General features: G+C 44.2%; 1 pseudogene; it reads left to right on the forward strand.

Annotated features, from left to right (window-relative positions):
* The first annotated feature begins 6,002 nt into the window (after positions 1–6,002).
* LOC116470578 (ubiquitin carboxyl-terminal hydrolase 11-like) lies at positions 6,003–10,362 on the forward strand (annotated as a pseudogene).
* Positions 10,363–22,811: the final 12,449 nt, after the last annotated feature.

Raw genomic sequence — 22,811 nt, forward strand, 5'->3', positions numbered from 1 at the left:
AGTGACTGGATCTTGATAGCTGAGAGCTGACCTGCACCTCCAGCCAGTGACACAAGGTAAGGGATGGAAGGATAGAGGCCCCATCAGGTTACTTCTCTTCCAGATGTGACCACTTTCCAAGGCTCCAAAAAGGGCCACATCACAGGCCTTGACCTTCTAGGCTCCAAGCACCCTCCCCTCGATTTTCCCAAGCTAGCAGGGACACCTATGAGAAGGAAAGTGGTGAGGGGGTTTCCCCATTGGGGCCCATTTCTCAATACCACTGATAACCACCAGATGACCCCAGCCCAACAGGGCTTGAAAGTCAAGACTGAAACCTCCCCCACGTGGCTGCACAAGAACCAAACATCACTCAAAACCATTTCAGGCACCCAGGCTCATGGGCCCCAGGCTCAAGACCCCTACACAGCACTTCAGAAAGGGGGATGTCATCATTCTGTATTGTTATTTTTAAAAAATCATGAGAATACCATGGAAAAATTTATAATGTTTTCAGCATAAATTTTTGTTAATTGTCTCTTCTAAAGCAACATTGTTCACCAGAATGTTGTGTGATGATAAAAATACTGTGTGTATGTACTGTCCAGTGTGATAACCACTAGCCGCAAGTGTCTATTGAGACTGAGGACTTGAGTTTTTTATTTTATTAATTTTAATAAATTTAAATTCAAATACCTACATAAGGCTAGTGGCTAACATACTGGATGGCACATTTCAAATAAATGTTTTGAAAGTTAATTTCTCTCAAGCTTCTCTTGCAATATTCCTAAAAAAATGAATTATTTTATGGCTTAAAAATGATATTTTCCAATTAATTAATTAGTGCATTTTATGGTCTTTTTCCCTTTTGGTATTCAAATAAGAACTAGAAAACTCTATTAGTTTTATAATTTAAAATTCCCTTGTGATTTAAAATTCTTCTTAGGACAACTTCTACTCTGTCTCTAATTAATATGCAGTTTTTCAAAAGGTCTTGTCTAATTTGATGTATGTTGAAACTATTAATCTACTTATGAAATTAAAATAATAACTTTCTTGCCAAAGTAAAAGACTTTTTTAAGGAAGAAATTTTATCAACCAAAAATGCCAGGACTTTTGGTGCCTATTTAAGTGATTTGCAGTACTTGATTATACCATGTAGTTTTATTTGTCTCATAGAGGGAAATTTTTTTTTTTCTTAATAAGAATTATGCTACCTAAGCTTATCTTTTTTTTTAATAGGTACAATTCGTACTTTGGAAAGACCCAGATTATTTTTTTTTTAATAGGTACAATTCGTACTTTGGAAAGACCCAGATTATTATTTAAACCTTGAATGCTCTCTTGTGACACCCAGCCTTCATCACTTACATGGCTTAGTTTGTTATTCTTTTTTTGTTTTGTTTTGTTTTGTTTTGTTTTGTTTGTGACTGAGTCTCGCTCTATCACCCAGGCTGGAGTGCAGTGGCATGATCTCAGCTCACTGCAACCTCCACCTCCAGGGGTTCAAGCGATTCTCCTGTCTCACACTCCCAAGTAGCTAGGACTACAGGTGCACGCCACCACGCCTGGCTAATTTTTGTAATTTTAGTAGAGATGGGGTTTCACCATATTGGTCAGGTTGGTCTTGAACTCCTGACCTCAGGTGATCCACCTGCCTCAGCCTCCCAAACTGCTGGGATTAGAGGTGTGAGCCACCGTGCCCAGCCAGTGTGTTCATTCTTAAAACAGCCTTTCGGGCCGGGTGCGGTGGCTCAAGCTTGTAATCCCAGCACTTTGGGAGGCTGAGGCAGGCGGATCACAAGGTCAGGAGAGCGAGACCATCCTGGCTAACATGGTGAAACCCCGTCTCTACTAAAAATACAAAAAAAAATTAGCCGGGCATGGTGGCGGGCGCCTGTAGTCCCAGCTACTTGGGAGGCTGAGGCAGGAGAATGGCGTGAACCTGGGAGGCGGAGCTTGCAGTGAGCCGAGATCGTGCCACTGCACTCCAGCCTGGGCCACAGAGCAAGACTCCGTCTCAAAAAAAAAAAAACAGCCTTCGGATTTTAAGCTAAAATATTTACCAAGCTCCGTTTTATAGTAAGTGTCCGCTAAATGAGCAAACAAGACCATGTAAAACTAATGTCTTTTTTTTAATGGAAAGTAAACATTTCTTAAAGTGTACACTGACTCATTACTATTTCTCTTTCTATTTTGTATTAATTTCCTTTTTTAAAAAGATTAGACCATCCTAGGTAGAAAACTGTAAACAAAACTACCGTTGTGTAAAAGCACAGAGTTTGGAATTAAATCCAGGAAACCAAGGGGCACAGAGCTGAAGACCCAAGGATTCCCCTTTCATTACATGAACTGCGTCTCCATTCATGGCAGGTAAACCTCTGTTTGAAACAAAGGTCTGAGGTCCTTAGGTGAGTAGCAGTGGAAGCTGCTGCCAGTGTTGTCTAGAGGGAAAGGAACCTTTCCTCGTTTTACCTGGACCAATGAGAGAATCAGAGGTGCTGAGCTGTAGAGGAAAAGCCCATTTGGAAATCCTTATGTTTTTCCATATTGCTAGTGAGAACCACCACACTCCACCTTTACATTTAATTTTAAACCTTTTTTCCACAACAGTAGGAAGTTACCTTAAAAACAAGTATCCTATAGATGAGATCTTAGGATTTCTAAGGTTTTTCTTCAAAACAATATGAGGGGAAAAAGAAGATGAATCTGGATGAAGCAAAATTATGTTACAGCTGGGTGAAGGATACACAGAAATTCATTATAGGTACTATTCTGTCTACTGTTGTACCCTTAGAAACTTCCATAATGATTTTAAAGTGCAAATATAAATGCTGCGTTGATGGAAATATTTCTATCACTAACAATACTTAGGAGGTAAGCTTTACTGACGCCATAGTTATTCCATCTTACTCTCCTACCCATTGCTCCAGGTTTTTTCTCACCAGGTTCCCCTGCAGTCTCTGCATTCAGGCTACAGTCTTTTTCTTCTTCTTCTTGTTTTTTTAGTTATGCCAATCTCAGTATTTCTCTATCGCCCTAGGACTTTGCATATGCTATTTTTCCATTCATGTTTCTATTCCTTACTCACTTATTCCTAAACCCAACAACCACTTACTACTTCACTAGTACACCAGTCCATATTGCTAGGTGCTAGACTGATTCTCATTCCGTTCAGTTGCCGTTCAGGTTAAGTGGCTCACTCCCTGTTCTCCTGTGATTAAAATCAAGGCACATGCCTTTCTCAGCTTTGGACACATCATATGAAGATTGCAGCACCCTCTCACTTGATACTCTAGCCCTTCTCTTCATTTTTTACATATTGCAGAAACTGGTCAAATGAGATTTGGATTAATCTTGAGGGAGGTGAGGGACGATGATAAACTGGAGATTGCCTGTTCCCTGTTGGAGAGAAAAATAACTCCAAAATTGTAGACATTATGTGGACCAAACAAAACAGGCTTATGGACAACACTGAGCCTGTGGGCAGTCCATAAATATGGATAGAAGCAGGAGTGATTATAGAGTCAAAAAGAAAAAGGAATCTGTTTTTGTTGAACTCTTAGTAACTGATACCTTTATTTTAAATGTGGCTGATTAGCAACATGGACTCTCAGTAACCAATATGTTTATTTGAAATGTGGCTTATTAGCAACAGCCCAAGATATTATTTAAAATGTGAATACTAATACCGTGCTTTAAGGTGTGATCCCAGGGATCTCCAAGAAGAACAAACTATTAATGGAGACAGATGATCTGTATCTTTTAGTTCAGTTTCTCATTATGAGAAACTGTAATTTAATAAAATGTTCAGGCTGTTCATGTCTTTCAAAACATATTCTTATTATTGTTACAAATATATTTTGCCTGATTTTTAACATTTTTTATTTCTTCTTCTAATTAATCATATTAACCAATTAAAAGAGAAAACATGAGTCCCACTTAGTGTAAAGTAACTTCAAGCTCATGCTGTTTAATTATATAAGGCACTCACAATGAAGAAGAATAATTCAGCTAAGCAAATAACAACCTTCCTTTTCATTACCTATCTTAAGAAATCTGGTCTTGTATAATCACTCCTTCAGCCTAAGAATCTATTCCAAGCTAGACCTGTCAGTAGCAAAATGCATTAATGTGAATGCTTTAGAGCTGGAAAGTTAAGAGTGCTTGCCTCCTTTGTGTAATCAGCAACAGAACACAGCAACTCGGCATTTTGTGAATTTAAATCTGTCTAGGGGAAGAAACTATGGAATATTTTTATGAGGATGAAATCATTTATGTGGAATGTTTCTTAACAAACTAAGTTTATGTCAAAAATGACAGAACTAAGGCTGGGTGCGGTGGCTCATGCCTGTAATCCCAGCACTTTGGGAGGCTGAGGTGGGCGGATCCCCTAAGGTAGGAGTTTGAGACCAGCCTAGCCAACATGGTGAAATGTCATCTCTACTAAAATACAAAAATTAGCCATCCTGGTGGCATGCACCTGTAATTCTAGCTACTGGGGAGGCTGAGTTAGAAGAATCACTTGAACCAGGGAGGCGGAGGTTGCAGTGATCCCAGATAGCACCACTGCACTCCAGCCTGGGCAACAGAGCAAGACTCCATCTCAAAAAAAAAAAAAAAAAAAAAGATAGAGCCAGTATGAAGGCAAATGTGGGATTTTGTGGGGCCTTTTCACATAGTGATTATTCTCAAAGCAGTGAACTTTCTTATGCTAATTTTACAACCAATATTAAAGTTTGGATTTTGGCCAGAAGTAGAAAATAACATATTTCTAACATTTAGCATCCTCATAGTTAACTCTGAAAAGGTCTCAGTCTTAATTAGGCATATGAAACAGAAGTTAAGATTAGGGCCACATGGAACATATGATGGTAATGGAGAACTATTCCAGGTAAAAGGCAGTAATTATTTTGAAAAACAGTGTAACATGAACATAGTCAAATGAAGGCATGGTGAACTGTGACTTCTCTAAGCCAATCCAATCAATTCCCCAATATTTCACTGAACTAGAAGGTCAGGGATAGGATAGTCAAAAGAACCTACAGCATGCATTTGGGAAGATTCTCATTAAAAGACATGTCCCAAGTCTGGATAGTTGTTTGCCCTCATTTGGGGCTTGAATGCGAGAAGTATTAATAGGTAAACCATCTAATGTTTTCATAGCTACAATCCTGGTGTCCTTCCTGATTATTCAAACTGCAAGCTAACTCACTACTGCAATGACCTAACATTTTCTGAAATTATATACCTCCCAAACTCAAAGCTATACGGTAGTAACATTGCAGGTAGTTGGTTTGTACATTATATCTATTTTTACATATGTGACAATTAGGCTGAATGAAATAATTTGAGAGAAGAAAGGAGGTACTTAGTAGATAAATAAGTTGACCTCTTAAGAAGAAAAGTTTAAAAGCCAGTCAAGTTATTTTGGAAATACTCAGATTGTTTAAATGTACATCCATGAGCTTAAAAAATTCTCATAGTAAGAATTTGAAATAGAGAAAATCATTTTTTCTCAAGTTTCTACTTAACACTTAGGTCTTATCAACAAACAATTTGGCGTATGGATGCCAAGATTGACATAGTGATCACTTTTTTTCTTTTATTTTGTTTTGGAATGATGCCATGTGTTATAATGACATGGGGCTGTTTGGAAAAATTGTAAGGTTGCTGGCCACTCTTGAAGCCACAGCATCCAGTACTGTGAGTTTAAATTTTTATTATCATAAAAAATGTGAGGCCATGTTTAGGGTAAAGGCTCTTAAAATATTGAATCTGTATCAAAAGAAAGGCAGAGATGTATCTAATCTCCCCCTGTCTCCCAGGATAGGCCTCATCAGCTTTTAACCCTGTAAATGTTTCATTTTAAGTGGATCCCCACACAAGCCAGAGCAGGTATTGGGGCAGTGGGGACATGGGGACATAATGAGGAATACATAGTCAGAGTTTTATTACCTGTCATACCTCAAGTCTTCCGGCATTAACTCACCACATGGCCTTTTGGTCTTTTCTGGTTACTGTTTATCCCTCTGTACTGGTTCGTGGTCCCCAAGAGAGGCAGGATCTGAGATCTACGTGTGGCTCTGTCCAAACGCACAGGTGTCTCACCAAAGAGGGTGAGACTGCAGATGGAGTCTGGGTGGGATTCAGGGGAAAGTAGCTGGAAGGGCCTGGGGAGGCCTTGCAGACTGACTAGCTCCCTCTCTGTTTCTCATTCCCAGATGATGACGGCTGAGGTCTTCAGTCATCCCTTCTATAAGCTCTACCAACTGGAGAAGCCTCTGAGCAGCATCTTGGACTGTGATTATATTAACCTGTGAGTGAGGGGATGGTGGGGAGATGGAGTTCCTCTGGCACTTGGTCCACTTCCTTTTGTATGGGTCTGCCTTAACCATCTTCTCTCTTCCCTTCTCTGCCTTGTTCACTGGGCACCTGCCCTGCACAGAGCTTCAGCCACGTGCCTTTGAAGGGGAGAGGGCTTGAAGTTGCCAGTGGGATGGGGCTACAGACCCTTGTACAGGGTGTCTTTGCATGTTTTCTTCCTCATCACAGGAGGGAGGCTGCTGTTTCTTACTTCTCATTCAGCATTTACGAGGCCTCTCCTATGTACCAGATTCTGAGCTGAGCTCCTTCCTTTATTGTGGGCCTCAAAAATAAAAAGGGATTTTTGAAATATGGAACATTTAAGACACTTTCTAAACATAGAATTCATTCTATGTTTAGAATTCGTAAGCATTCAGGAAAATGTTTAAATCTTTGGATAACTAAAAACTAAAATAGAAAGTGCTCTGTGAATAGAAAAGTTCTTTGTAAACCAAGCAGTGGTTTCCAAAAAGAAAATGTTTTTAAATCCCTTTGTCACTAAAAATGAACCTCCTCAGCGCTCTTAACACCAAAGGATTTTATGAAATAGCACATAAACAGAGTGCTGTGCAAATTATCTAACAGGTTGTAAAGCATAAGACATTTAGTAACTCTTCAGCTCCCTTAAAAAATTACGTCAGGCTGCGGGGGATGAGTGGGTGGAGCAACAGGGCAGTCAGGGAGTCTCGGGGAAGGTGGGGGTTGCTGATCAAGTGTTCCTGCTGTCCACCCTCCACAGCTAGGATGTGTCAGGTCGGATTGAGGCCATCGAGGGCTCAACAGAGGACATCGTGGTTCCTGTCTACCTGTGGGAGCGCATCCCTGCCTGTGACTACAACAACTCCTACTATGGCCTGACGCTGTTCGGGCACCCGCTCCTAGTGTCGGTGCCCTGGGACCAGTTCTCTTCGGCGGGCCTGTATAACATTCTGATGTATCGGCTCTCGTAAGTGTCCTCTTCCCGGGGGCGGGGCCCTGTGGGGTCTGAACTCAGACTTGGGTGTTTAGCTGCTTATTTGACACCTCCCCTGCAACATGAAAAAGACAGTTCAAACTTAACGTGGCCACGGAATGACTTGCAGGGATTTTTCTTTCTATAGACCTCTGGCTTTTCTACTGTCTCTCTTGAGTGCTGGTGATACAGAGGTGAACAAGACACTCAAAACACAGACAACTTCATCCTTTCTTTCGTTGCCTCCTGGGAGAGGCTTGGTTATTTGCCTTATTGCTGACAATTTTTCATTGTGCTTAAAATCTAGAGTGCTTTTGCACGTCCACCGCTGAACTCCTCTAGCGGGAACAGAGCCAAGAGATCCAGGCCCAGCCTGGCCTTGGGACCTGAGCACCTGCTGAGAGCTCCAGGGCCTGAGGTTCCTAACTTCAAAGTCTATGCTTTGACCCACTCGACGTGTTGTGTGTCCCCCCTTCCGACCCTGCATTTCTCCACGATTCCTCACAGCCGGCCTCTACATCGGTCTTCACAGCTGGCCTCTGCTCACCCAAACTTAGGGCCATGTAAAGCAAGACTGTGTTGGGTACGTGATGAAGGAGGCTCCTCTGTGGCTACAGGAGTGCATTGAGCTCTTCACCCCTGTGGAGACCCTGGAGAAAGAAAACCCCTGAGAAGGAGCCAGAGCAGGGCCTGTGGGGGGTTTGTCAGGTTGTACCACTATATTTAGCTCTCTAGATATACTTCCCTCCACTCTCCTCCACATTGAAACCCTTCCTGCCACCCTGGCCAGCAATACCCTGAGCAGACTCCTACCTCAGTGCCTCGGCCTGGGTTGTTTCTTCTCCAGGAGTGTTCTTTCCCCAGTGATCTGCTGGACTTCACTCCTTATTATGCTCAGGTCTTCTACCACACATGACCTCATCAGAGAGCCCTCCTCTGACTACCCTGTAAAAAATCACCCTTCCCGGCCGGGCACATTGGCCCATGCCTGTAATCCCAGCACTTTGGGAGGCTGAGGTGGGTGGATCACCTGAGGTCAGGAGTTCAAGACCAGCCTGGCCAACATGGTAAAACCCCGTCGTTTCTACTAAAAATACAAAAATTTACCTGGGTGTGGTGGCAGGCACCTGTAATCTCAGCTACTCGGGAGGCCGAGGCAGGAGAATCATTTGAACCCGGGAGGCAGAGGTTGCAGTGTGCTGAGATCATGCCACTGCTCTCCAGCCTGGGCAACAGAGCAAGACTCTGTCTAAAAAAACAAACAAACAAACAAACAAACCCCACCCTTCCCCACTTCCCCTCTCCACCCCCTCTCTGTGCTCTTTTCTTCCTAGTCAAGCATTACTTTCTTTCTAGCTCAGCAATGCCACATGATGTGAAGTCTTCTATCCCCTTTTGTGTTATTTGTCATCTTTATTAGAGTCAACTCCTTGAGGGTGAAGACTTCAGTTCACTGTGTGTTGCTTCTCCCTGTTTATGATAGTGTTGGGTATTTAGTAGATGCTGAAAAGACACTTGCAGAATAAACAAAAAGAGAGAACCAAGACCATATGGTCAGTCTGAGAAATAAGAGCAGCACCTCTGTGGAGCAGAGATGGAACAGAAATACAAAACGGTACCAGAGGGTTAAATGCCGGGTGAATGAATGAATGACTAAAATATGAAGGGATAGAGGTGGGCTCTAAAATAAGACTAGCATCTCATGGACCAGAAATCAAATAAAAATACAAAACATGGTATGAAAGCATATACAAAAGATAATCAGTAAGCAATTGACGAGTGAGTGAAAGGATTTTAACAGGAACAGAGCAAACTAGAATACCAGATGGGCTAATAGTAAGGGCAGTGTCTCTGTGGGCCTGACATGGTACATGAGAGTCAGGCAGTACAAAGAGCACACAGTAGGTGCTCAGAAAAAGTCTGTCTGCTGATTTGGGCTCTGTCTGTAGGCACCGTCCCTCCTGCAAGCAGCACCAGCTGGCCACCTAGAAGCTGGACCTGTGGATGTTGCCTGTGTTCTCGTCATCCACCTGAAATGCTTTTCTTATACCAAGTTCTCCCGAGAGAAGCTGGACACCCTCGTGGAGGTTTCTATCCAGTCAGGGGCCAGGGGGAGGATGGCTGGGCCAAGGCAGGGAAAGGAGGGGGTGCACCAGAATTAACCCTCTCCCCACCCACAGGGACCTGGACTTCTCTGAGTTTGTCATCAAACCACGGAATGACTGGAATCCACAGCTGTACACGTATGACCTCATCACAGCTTCCAATCATCATGGGGGCATGCATGATGGCCACTGGGTAAGCCAGGCTGTGGGCAGGGGCTTGCTCTGGGGGATCTGAGCTGGGGGGCAGTCAGTACCTTCTCAGTGGGTGACTAGGGATTTGAGCCAGTGGTGAAGTTATCATGGTGGGAAGAGTGACAAAGTGAATCTGGACACTTCCTAGGGGGAGGAAGGGAGGGTGAGTATAACTGTCCCTCCCTTTCAGGCACAACATTTGCCTGCAACAAGGACAGTGGCCAGTGGCACTACTTTCATGACAACAGCATCTCACTTGTGCATGAGAATCAGACTGAGGTGTGACTTCCATCCTCCCTCCTCCCCTTCTTCCCTTTTGACACCACCTCCCCACCTCACACCCACCCACACAATCCACACTGACTCCTCTCCTCTCCCTACAGTCCAAGGCAGGCTTTGTTCCCTTCTATCAACACCAGGACGTGACACGAAGCCTACTGTCCCAGCCCAGCTCATCTGGCACCCCAGTCTCCCCTGCCTGCGACTTTCTTCCCAGCTCGGAGTTCATGGATGTTAATTGACAGCCCTGGGTCCTGCCACAGAAAAGGAAGCCCTCTCTGCAGTCATTTGTTCTTGTGTCCACCCGTCTTCTCTTATTTATGTTAGGTGCCCCCGCCAGGCATTGCAGGCTTAGTCGTGGCTACTGTTCTCCTCTGTGCTGCATTTCTCTCTCCCAGGGAAGAACAGGTCCTGTCTCCCACCCGCAGTGTGCTCCCCACCGTATTTGCCCTTCCAGCAGTAACCCTCTTTCCTAGTCTTTATTTATGTTTGTGCCCTTCCCTCTCCTCTACCCAGAGTGTTCTGCATGGGTGGTGATGGGGGTTCACCTGAACAGAGTGTATTTTCTTATTGAGACCCTGTACCTTCTGCTGGGTGTGTGTATATATAAAGCACCAGTCTGCCTGTCACTCAGCAGAGTGGTTTTTTTCTCCATGTACTTCAGTAAGCACCAGTTTTGTGCCTGTGCTCTGTGTGCTTATTGAAGGCCAGCTGTGTGATGGGTGCAGCTCTGAGTGCTTGGTGAACACCTGCAGTGGGCCAGGTGCTACTGTTCTAAGTACTTTTAAAACACCGTTTGTGTGCCAGGCACTATTCCAAGCACCAACGGTGTACCTGGTTTTTTTTCAAAGCATTTTACAAATATTGATACCTAATCCTCATAACAATCTCATGCATGCATTGTTGCCTCCAGTTTTGGCTGGGGACACTGAGTGAAAGAGGTCATGGAGTGGCTCAGGTTCTGTCAGGAGGTCAGTATATGTCATGCGCTACACTGAAGTCAGTTCCTGGAGGTAGTGTTTGTCTTGTCTGGACCCAGGACTGCTAATGACTCTTCGGACATGAGCTGCACCACAGCTAATGTGGAAATGGAGCATATGGAAGGGATGCATCCATGTAGGCAAATGTGTGATTTGGGGACATAAAAGGACTGCTCTCAGGCCAGGTGCCACCTGTTACCTCAACAAATTTGGAGGCCAATGCAGGAGGATCACTTGGGCCCAGGAGGTTGAGGTTTCAGTGAGACATGATCATGCCACTGCACTCCAGCCTAGGCCGCAGAGAGAGACCCCAGCTCAACAACAACAAAAAAGGTTGCTATTCCCCAGACCACCTCACAGGTCCCCAGTAGTGTCGTTTGAGAAGATTTTATCCCCCTGAGACCTCCTCTGGAGATGATACATGCACTTGGCAGACAGGACAAATGTGCTCTGTCTGTGTGGCCCCTGTAGTCAACCCCCTCTCCTGTCATGACCCCAGCTCCCTGGCCAGGCAGCGTCCCTCCAGCCTCATCCCAGACAAGATGGAACACCTACTGCAGGCATCTGGACATGAAGGAGCCATCCAAACCTTCACACTGACGGTGGGGGGAATCCTGATTGGTGGCAGCTGAGGGACCATGGCCAGCGCCTCAACACTCCCCCCAGCCTGCTTTCTATGCACTGGGTCTGGCCAGACTCACTGTGAGGGTCACTCAACCCCAGCATTGCCACCCACAAACCTCCCAGTCCCTCTGCTGGCTTAGGCAGGAATCAAGGCAGTTGCTGTGAGGAGCCCAGCTCAAACTGACAAGTAAACGTAAGAATGGAAATATTACTTTCAGGTATGACTGGATCCAGGCACTCAGAAGCTATCATTAAAGGCTCATGAAGAGACATACGACAGAAGCATTATCATTACCCCATTTTGCAGATGAGGAAGCAGGCATAAAGAGCTAAGAACGGGCTGTAAGTACGGGAATACCTCCTTACTGATAATCAGTCCTGGACCAAGCCCACCTAAAGTAAATTCATTTAAAATAACTTCCCTATCTAACCAAAGATGTCTTGAATCAAGATGTGCATGAGACTCGGGAGTAATAAGAGACAACAGACACAGTTACACAGACTCCTCATTTTAGAAAGATCAGACACCAGTGTGAGACAAGCTTACTATGGTTATGGAGGTAAAAACGATTAAAAGTGAACAGGAAATTTAAAGCTTTCAAAAATGAGGCTGGACTCAGTGGCTCACACCTATAATTCCAGCACTTTTGGAGATGGAGACAGGCATATCGCTTGAGGTCAGGAGTTCGAGACCAACCTGGCCAACATGGTGAAACCCATCTCTACTAAACATACAGAAATTAGCCAGTGTGGTGGCAGATGCCTGTAATCCCAGCTACTTGGGAGGCTGAGGCAGGAGAATCAAATGAACCTGGGAGGTGGAGGTTGCAGTGAGCTGAGATTGTGTCACTGCACTCCAACCTAGGCAGCAGAGTGAGATGCTGTCTCAAAAAAATAAATAAATAAATAAAAAGAAGAAGAAAAGAAAAGAAAAAAGCAAATGAGTTGAAAAAGAACCAAGTGTATAGGGGTGTATAGGGACCAGCCCTACAGGGCTTGTGGGTTTTTCTCCTGTGTGTGGAGATGAGATCATAGAAATAAAGACTCAAGGCAAAGAGAAGAAAAGACAGCTGGACCTGGGGGACCAGCAAGACACAGAGACTGGTAATGCCTGGCTGCGCTGTTATTTATTTATTGGATACAAGGCAAGGAGGGGGTGGAAGGAGTGTGAGCCATCTCCAGTGATAGGTAAAGTCATGTGAGTCATGTGTCCACTGGACAGGGGGCCCTTACCTATTCGGTAGCCGAGGCTGAGAGAGAGAGGGGACAGCTGATGTCATTGTTTCTTCTATGCATTTCAAAGACTTTAGTACTTTCACTAATTCTGCTATTGCTATAGGTTCTAGAGAAGGTGGAGCCAGGTGTACAGGGCGGAACATGAAAGTGGACCAGGAACGTGACCTCTGAAGCACAGTATCACAGGGAGATGGTTAGGCCTCCAGATAGCTGTGGGCGGGCTTGACTGATGCCAGGCCTTCCACAAGAGGTGGTAGAACAGAGCCTTCTCTAACTCCCCCGGGGAGGGAGGACTCCCTTTCCCTGTCTGCTAAGTAATAGGTGCCTTCCCAGGCACTGGCATTACTGCTAGAGCAAGGAGCCCTCTAGTGGCCCTGTCCGGGCGTGACAGAGGGCTCACAATCTTGCCTTCTGGTCACTTCTCACCATGTCTCTTCAGCTCCTACCTCTGTATGGCCTGGTTTTTCCTAGGCTATAATTGTAGAGCAGAGATTATTATAATATTGGCATAAAGAGTAATGCTACAAACTAATGATTAATAGTGTTCATATATAATCATATCTATATTCTATTTCTAGTATAACTATTCTTATTCAATATATTTTCTTTATTATACTAGAACAGCTTGTGCCCTCGGTCTCTTGCCTCAACACCTGGGTGGCTTGCCACCCACACAAGTGGAAGTGATGATAGACCTGAAATAGACAACAACACTTAAGAAGTCAGTGGTTGAGTTTAACAACACGTTAGACATAGCTGAAGAGGGAACCTGTGAATTGAAATACAGGTTGAAGTGTATTAAGGTGTGTGATATGGTTTGGATATTTGTTCTCTCTAAATCTCATGTTGACATCTTGGGAGGCTGAGGAGGGAGAATTTCTTGAGCCCAGGAGATTTGAGACCAACTTAGCATCATGGCAAAACCCCATCTTTATGGAAAAAAGAACACAAAAATTAGCTGGGTGTGGTGGCACCTGCCTGTGGTCCGAGCTACTCTGGAGACTGAGGTGGGAAGATCACCTGAGCCCAGAAGGTCAAGGCTGCAGTGAGCCATTATCATGCCTGAGCAACAAAGCGAGACCATGCCTGAAAACAAAACAAATCTCATGTTGAAATGTGACCTCTAATGTTAGAAGTGAGGCCTGGTGGGAGGTGTTTGGGTCTTGGGTGTGGATCTTTCATGAATGGATTAGTGCTCTCCCCCCAGTAATGAGTGGTAATGAGTTTACAGGAGAGCTAGCTGTTTAAAAGAGCCTGGCATCTCCTCCTTTCTCTCTTGTTCCCTCTCTCCCCATGTGACATGCTGGCTCCCTTTTGCCTCTGGCCATGATTGGAAGACACTGTGCTTCCTGTATCGCCTGCAGAACTCTGAGCCAAAATAAACCTCTGTTCCTTATAAATTACCTAGACTTAGGTATTCCTTTATAGCAATGCAAAACAGACGAACACACCATGCACCTGTTATTTTTTTGAGGCAGGGTCTGGCTCTGTCACCCAGGCTGGAGTGCAGTGGTAGTATCATGGCTTACTGCAGCCTTGACCTCCCAAGGCTCAAGCAATCCTCCCACCTCAGCCTCCTGAGTGGCTGAGACTACAGGTACATGCCACCACACTCAGCTAATGTTTTGTACTTTTGTAGAGATAGGGTTTCACCATGTTGCCCAGGCTGGTCTTGAACTCCTGGACTCAAGCGATGCTCCCACTTTGGCCTCCCAGAGTGCTAGGATTACAGGTGTGAGCCACAGCACCTAGTCACACTATGCATCCTCTAAAATACATTAGACTAATATTTTGGTTTTTTCATTTCTCTTTTCTTCTTTTTTCCCCTCCCCTCCCTTCCTTTCCCTTCTTTCTTTGAAACAGACTCTCACTCTGTCCCCAAGCCTGGAGTGTAGTGGCATGCTCTCGGCTCACTGCGACCTCTGCCTCCTGGGTGCAAGCAATTCTCCTGCCTCAGCCTCCTGAGTAGTTGGGATTACAGGTGCCCACCACTATGCTCAGCTAATTTTTTGTATTTTTAGTAGAGATGGGGTTTCACCATGTTGGCCAGGCTGGTCTCAAACTCCTGACCTCATTATTCGCCTGCCTTGGCCTCCCAAAGTGCTGGGATTACAGGTGTGAGCCACTGCACCCAGCTCTTTTTAAATTTGAAACAGTCTTGCTCTACTGCTCAGGCTGGAGTGCAGTAGCATGATCTCGACTCACTGCAACCTCTGCCTCCTGGGTTCAAGTGATTCTCCCACCTCAGCCTTCCAAGTAGCTGAGATTACAGGTGTATGCCACCACATCTGGCTAATTTTTGTATTTTTAGTAGCGATGGGGTTTCACCATGTTGGCCAGACTGGTGTCAAACTCCTGGCCTCAAGTGACCCACCCGCCTCAGCCTCTCAAAGTGCTGGGATTATAGGTGTGAGCCACGGCACCTGGCCCAGACCAAGATTTTGATAAATTAATAGTTTGTTATTGAACTAAAGAACAGAAAACGTATAAGTTTCAAACAAATGATGAGAGGAGAATGAAGAACACTAATCCAGAAGAAGGTGAGAATAAAGGAACATAGAACAGGTAGACAAATAGAAAACATGTACACAGGCCAGGTGCAGTGGCTCATGCCTGTAATCCCAGCACTATGGGAGGCTGAGGTCAAGAGTTCGAGACCAGGCTGGCCAACATGGAGAAACCTCGTCTCAACTAAAAATACAAAAAATTACCCGGACGTGGTGGCGGGCACCTGTAATCCCAGCTACTCAGGAGGCTGAGGCAGGAGAATCGCTTGAACCCAAGAGGCAGAGGTTGCAGTGAGCCAAGGTCATGCCGTTGCACTCCAGCCTGGACAACAAGAGTGAAACTCCGTCTTAAAAAACACAACAAAGCAAAAGAAAAGAAAGCAAGCATGTACACAGCAATTTGTGAATAAAATCTCTGCTCCCTGCAGTTCAAGGGAGGGGACTGGAAACTAGGTGGCTGCTTGAGGCTGACCAAGACTGCCACTCTGCCAGGCAGACAGTGGGGCAAGGGCAAGCAAAAATGCCACAATACTCCCAGTTTGAAGATGACTTTTTCTTGATTGGGCACTCAGTTCCTGTAAACTTTTAACCAGTGTATTAGTCTGTTCTCACACTGCTGTAGAGAAATACCTGAGACCGGGTAATTTATAAAGGAAAGAGATTTAATTAGCTCATGGTTCTGCAGGCTATACAGAAAGCATGGCTGGGAAGGCCTTAGGAAACCTACAATCATGGAGGAAGGTGAAGGCGAAGCAGGCACATCTTACAGGGCACGTCTTACATGTCCACACACTTCTAAACAACCAGATCCCATGAGAACTCACTATCATGAGAACAGCAAGGAAGAAATCTACCCCCATGATCCAACCACCTTCTACCAGGCCCCTCCTCCAACATCGGGGATTGCAATTTGACGTGAGAGTTGAGCGAGGACACAAGTTCAAACCATATCAACCGTTTTCCAGAGCTCTGACACAGTTTTTTAAATTTTTAGAGATGGGGTCCTGCTCTGTTTCCCAGGCCGGAGTCCAGTGGTGCAATCATGGCTCACTGCAGCCTTGACCTCCTGGGCTAAGTGATCCTTCCACCTCAGCCTCCCAAGTAGCTGGAACTACAGGCATGCACTATCATGCCCAGCTAATTTTTTTGAATTTTTTATAGAGATGATGTCTCGCCATGTTGCCAGGGCTGGTCTCAGACTTCTGGGCTCAAGTGATTCTCCCACCTCAGCCTCCCAATGTGCTGGGATTACAGGCATGAGCCACTACATCTAGTCAACTGTTGGTTTTATTTTACTGATTGCTCTAGTGTTTATAGTATTTACCTTTTAAGTTATCATAGTCTACCTTCAAGTGATATATACCACTTTGTATATAAGACCTTTAGTGTGCTTCCATTGATCCTTGCTCAGCCTTTATGCTATTGTATCATGCATTTTACTTTTTCATGTGTTACAAACCTGAAAATACATGCTATTTTTATTTAAATAATCAGGTTTTTTTTTTTTTTTTTCCTGAGGGAGGGTCTCTGTCACCCAGGCTGGAGTGCTGTGGTGTGATTGTGGCTCACTGAGCCTTGACCTCTCTATGCTCAGGTGATCCCCCCCACCTCAGCCTACCGAGTAGCTGGGACTACAGATGCATGGCACCATGTCTGGCTAATTTTTGTGTTTTGGGGGGAGATGGGGTTTTGCCATGTTGCCCAGGCTTGTCTCAACCTCCTGGGCTCAAGTGATCTGACTGCCTCAGCCTCCCAAAGTGCTGGGATTATAGGCATGAACCACTTCACCTGGCCTAAACAGTCAATTAGCTTTTAAAGAGACTTAAATAATAAGAAAAATAATCATATGTATTTACTCATGCAGTTACCATTTCCAGCGCTCTTCATTCCTGATTCTATCTGGCATCATTTTCTTTCTGTCTGAAAGATGTCCTTGAACATATCTTGTAGTACAGATCTACTGGTGATTAATTCTTTCAGTTTTTGTATGTCGTAAAATGTCTTCCTTTTATCTTTTTTGTTTGTTTGTTTTTAAGAGATAGAGACTCTCTCTGTCATCCAGGCTGGAGTGCAATGGCACAATCATAGCTCACTGCAGCCTTGAACTCCTGGGCTCAAACAATCCTTCCACCTCGGCCTCCCAAAGCACTAGGATTATAGGTGTGAGTCACCATGTCCAGACTCACCTTATTTTTTGAAAGATATTGTCATGGGTATAGAATTGTAGGTTGACAGTTTTTAATTTCTTTTTAGTACTTTGAAGATGTTGCTTCCCAGTCTTCTTGTTTGCATTGTTTCAGGCGAGAAATCTGATGTCATCCTTCTCTTTTTTTCCTGTGTACATAGCATGTTCCATTTTTCCCACTGGCCACTTTTAAAATTTTATCTTTAGCACTGGTTTTGAGCAATTCGATCATGGTATGCCTTGGTGTAATTTTCTTCCTGTGCTTGGGGTCCTTTGAGCCTCCTGGCTCTGTAGGTTTCTGGTGTTCATCAAATACGGAAAAAATTTGGCTGGTATTTCTTCAAATGTGTTTTATTTTCTGACTCTCTCCTCTATGTTCCTTCATGGATACAAATTATTCACAAATTAGGCTGCTTGAAGTCCCACGGCTCATTGATGCTGTTTTCATTTTTGTGGAGTTTTTTTTTCTCCTTGTGCTTTGTTTTCAATTGTTTCTATTGCTATGTCTTCAAATTGACTAATATTTTCTTCTGCAATGTCTAATATGCTATTAATTCCATTCAATGTATTTTTTATATCCTCAAAGTCTCTATTTAACTTTTTTAACATATGGCATACTCTGAACTGTTTCTCCTCAGAACACTTCTGACATCAAATGTGTGGGTTTTTTCCACATCAACAACCAGTTTTCCAACTCTCCAGACACCAACTGGGTGTCCAACAGTTCAATTCAATTCTGATACTAACTACCTGGCGTTGGTGTCAGACCCCACGAGTTAAGGGCTTGGTCTCAAAAAACTGCCTTCACTTGAGACACCAGTTGAAAACCCCAGACCTCCCATAATTCTGACTGATAGGCTATAAATCAGGGGTTCCCACAACCCCATCCTCAGGTTTGATAATTTATTAGAATGGCTCACAGAACTCAGGAAGATGCTTTATTTAGCATTACTGGATTATTATAAAGGATACAACTCAGGGATAGCTAAATGTAAGAGGTGTATAGGGCTAGATATGGAAGGGGCACCCTCCTAGCACGCTGATGTGTTTACCAGCCCAGAAGCCCTCCAAAACCTTCATTCAGGGGTTTTTATGGACTTTTCATTATGTAGGCATGGTTGATGAAGTCATTGGCTGGAAATTGATGATTACGTCAATCTCCAAACCCTCTCCTCTTTCCAGAGGCCCAGGGTGGGGCTAGCAAACAGCCCTCATTTGAAGCTATCTAGGGGCCCACCGAGAGTCATCTCATTAGCATAAACTCAGGGATGGTTGAAAGAGGCACACTATGAACAACAAGATGATACTCTCACCTCATCATTCAGGAAATTACAAGAGTTTTGTGCCAAGGACCAGGAACAAAGACCAAATATATACTTCTTCTATCACAGTATCACACATAAAGTTATAGTAACAATGTTAATGTCCTTCATTGCTAATTCTAACATCCTTGTCAGTTCTGAGTCAGTTTTGATTGATTGATTATTCTCCTTATTATGGGTCCTTTTTCCCTGCAAAGGCATTTCTAGTAATCTTTGGTTGGATCTCAGACATTGTGCATTTTACTGTATTGGTTGCTGGATATTTTTGTATTCCTATAGGAAACCGGGAGATTTTGTTCTGGGATGCATTTGTTTCTCTCTTTCTTGGCTATTGTGAATAGTGCTGTAGTAAACATGGGAGCGCAGATATCTCTTCAACATATTGATTTTATATCATTTAGATATATACCCAGTAGTGGGATTGCTGGATCATATGGTGGTTTTATTTTTTTAGGAACCTCCATATGTGCTCTTCCATATGTAGCCTCCATAATGGCTACACTAGTTTACATTCCCACCACTGTGGCCCCATTTTTTAATTGGATTTGCTATTGAGTTGAGTTTTCTATATATCTGGAATATTAACTCCTCAGAGATGCGTGGATTGCAAATATTTTCTCCCATTCTGTAGGTTGTCTCTTCACTCCGTGGATTATTTCCATTGCTGTGCAGACGCTTTTTAGTTTCGTGTCATCTCATTTTATTTTTGCTTTCGTTGCTTCTGCCTTTAAGATCCTATGCAAAAATTCAGTGTCCAGACCACTGTCATGAAGCTTATTCCCTATGTTTTCTTCTAGTAGTTCATAGTTTCAGGACATTCATGTAAGTCTTTCATCTATTTTGAGTTGACTTTTGTGTATGATGTGAGATAAAGGTATGATTTCATTCTTCTTCATGTGAATATCCAGTTTCCCCAACACCATTTTTGGAAGAAACTGTCTTTTCCCTGTTGTGTGTTTTTGGCACCTTTTGTAGAAAATCAGTTGGCTGTAAATATATGGATGTATTTGTTGGCTGTCTATTCTGTTGCATTGGCCTATGTGTCTGCTTTTATGCCAGTACCATGCTGTTTGGGTTACTATAGATTTGTGATAAATTTTGAAGTGGTTTAGTGTGATACCTCCAGCTGTATTCTTTTTGTTCAAGATTTCTTGGATTTTAGGAGTCTCTTTTTTTATTGTCTTGTTCCTTAGATCCAGGGACAGACTGGATATTCTGGATCTTTTCTGATTCCATATAAGTTTCAGGATTGTTTTTTCTATTTCTGTAAAGAATGTAATTGGTATTTTATTTATTTATTTTTTTGAAGACTGAGTCTTGCTGTCTCGCCCAGGCTAGAGTTCAGTGGCACCATCTCGGCTCACTGCAACCTCCGCCTCCCAGGTTCCAGCAATTCTCCTGCCTCAGCCTCTCGAGTAACTGGGATTACAGGCACATGCCACCTTGCCCAGCTATATTTTTTTTTGTAGTTTTAGTAGAAATGGGGTTTCACCATGTTAACCAGAATGGTCTCAATCTCCTGACCTCTGACCTCGTGATCAACCTGCCTCGATCTCCCAAAGTGCTGAGATTACAGGTGTAAGCCACCACCCCTGGCCATATTATTTTCTTTTTAAAGACAGAGTCTCACTCTGCCACACAGGCTGGAGTGCGGTGGCACAATCTTGTCTCACTGCAATCTCTGCCTCTTGGGTGGAAGTGATTCTTGTGCCTGAGCCTCCGAGTAGCTGGGACTACAGATGTGCAACACAACACCCAGAAAATTTTTGCATTTTTAGTAGAGATGGGGTTTAACCATGATGGCCAGGCTGGTCTCAGACTCTGGTCCATCCACCTCAACCTCCCAAAATGCTGGGATTACAGGCATGAGCCACCTGGCCTCCTTGGTATTTTTTGTTTTTTGAGACAGAGTCTAACTCTGCTGTCCAGGTTGGGGTGCAGTGTCATGATCATGGCTCACTGCAGCCTCGATCTCCGAGGCTTAAGTGATCTTCCTGTAACAGCCTCTCAAGTAGCTGGGACCACAGTTCTGCACCACCACACCCAGCTATTTTTTTGTTTTTTTGTTTTCTTTTTATAGAAATAGCATCTTACTATGTTGCCCTGGCTGGTCTTGAACTCCTGGGATCAAGAGATCATTCCTCTTCGGCCTCCCAAAGTGCTGAGATTATAGGCCTGAGCCACTGCACCCAGCCATCACTGGTATTTTGATAGGGATTACACTGAACCTGTCGATTGCTTTGGTTGTATGACACATTTTATTTTCTTAGAAACAGTTTGATCATTTCAGGTCTTGTTTTCATGATTTGTTTAGTTCCCTATCCAATGAAGTGTGAATTATGAGCATTTCTAATTTGGCTGGCGAGATCAGCCACTGTTACCCACCCTGTGTGACTGTCCAGCACCGTTTCCTACAATCCTTTCAGGTGGTTCTTGCCCCAGCCCCAGTAGCGTCTTCACACACATGCGGTGATTGATAGTCTGCTGAAGACACTGGGAGGACCCTCTGCCAGTCTCTAGGGTTCTCTGTCAGCAGCTCTCTCATCTGTCACTCTCTGTCTCATGAACTCTAGCTGTGTTGGTCTCTTTGGACTCAGCTCTGTCTCCTCAACTTGGGGAGTCTGCCAGGCTCGCCTGAGTTCCAGTCCCTGAGCAGTGAGCTGGAAAACAGGTTAAAGCACAGAACCTGGAAAATCCTAGGGCTTGTTATAGTAGGTAGTCAGGCAGACATGAGCAATAGGTAGTCAGGCAGACATGAGAGACTCTCCCCACCCCCAGGAATGCCAGGTGACCATCAGGTGATGGTCAGGCCATTGTTATACTGTAACAATTGGGCCACGTGTAGTGGCTCACTCCAGTAATCCCAGCACTCTGGGAGGCCAAGACAGGCAGATCACCGCAGGTCAGGGGTTCAAGACCAGCCTGGCCAACATGGTGAAACCCCGTCCCTACCAAATATACAAAAATTAGCTGGGTGTGGTTGTGCACACCTATAACCTTAGCTACTCTGGAGGCTGAGGCGGGAGAATCTCTTGAACCCAGGAGACATAGGTTGCAGTGAGCCGAGATCGCGCCACTGCACTCCAGCCTGAGTGACGGAGCAAGACTCTGTCTCAAAAAGAAAAAAATAAAATAAAATAAAAATAAAGTGGCCGGGCACGGTGGCTCACGCTTGTAATCCCAGCACTTTGGGAGGCTGAGGCGGGCGGATCACAAGGTCAGGAGATCGAGACCACGGTGAAACCCCGTCTCTACTAAAAATACAAAAAAATTAGCCAGGCGTGGTGGCGGGCGCCTGTAGTACCAGCTACTCGGAGAGGCTGAGGCAGGAGAATGGCGTGAACCCGGGAGGCGGAGCTTGCAGTGAGCCAAGATTGCACCACTGCACTCCAGCCTGGGTGACAGAGCGAGACTCCATCTCAAAAAAATAAATAAATAAATAAATAAATAAATAAAAATAAAAATAAAGTAACAATTGGTCTCAGTGGGCCTGGGGGAAAGGCAGTCTCCTGATAGAAACACATGAAGGTGGTGATCAGCAGCTTCCCGATAAGATCTCAGGAGTTGGGCAAATGGGCTCAAGTAAGCAGAGTAATGGAAAATGGTAGAATCATGGGAGAAGAGATACAATCCCCCAGAAGCATGCCAATGTATAAAACCCCAAGTCAAAGGTTGAATGGTGCACTTGATCTCTCAAGTTGCCCACCTGGCTTTCTTCCAAGTGTACTTTACTTCCTTTCACTTCTAATCTAAAACTTGTCTCAGTTTCTTTCTCTGCCTTATGCCCTTCAGTCAAATTCTTTATTCTGAGGAGGCAAGAATTGAGGTTGCTGCAGACCTGGATGGAGTTGCCACTGCTAACAGGCTCACCTCATTTGTATCCACTGCCCTTCCTTTTCTGATGTTCATTGTTTTGAAAACTGTCATTGCATGTATTTTGCCTGGCTCTATTGTTTCAAGCAGGAGGTAAGTCTTGTCCTTGTTGCTCCACCTTGGCCACAAGCAGAAGTGCTTTTCCCCAACTTTTACACGTGTACTTTACTCTTCTTTTTCTCATTTCTTGAGATAGAAGCTTACTTAGCTC

Source organism: Hylobates moloch, unplaced genomic scaffold (assembly GCF_009828535.3).
Source record: "Hylobates moloch isolate HMO894 unplaced genomic scaffold, HMol_V3 SCAFFOLD_6, whole genome shotgun sequence".
Classification (NCBI taxonomy): Eukaryota; Metazoa; Chordata; class Mammalia; order Primates; family Hylobatidae; genus Hylobates; species Hylobates moloch.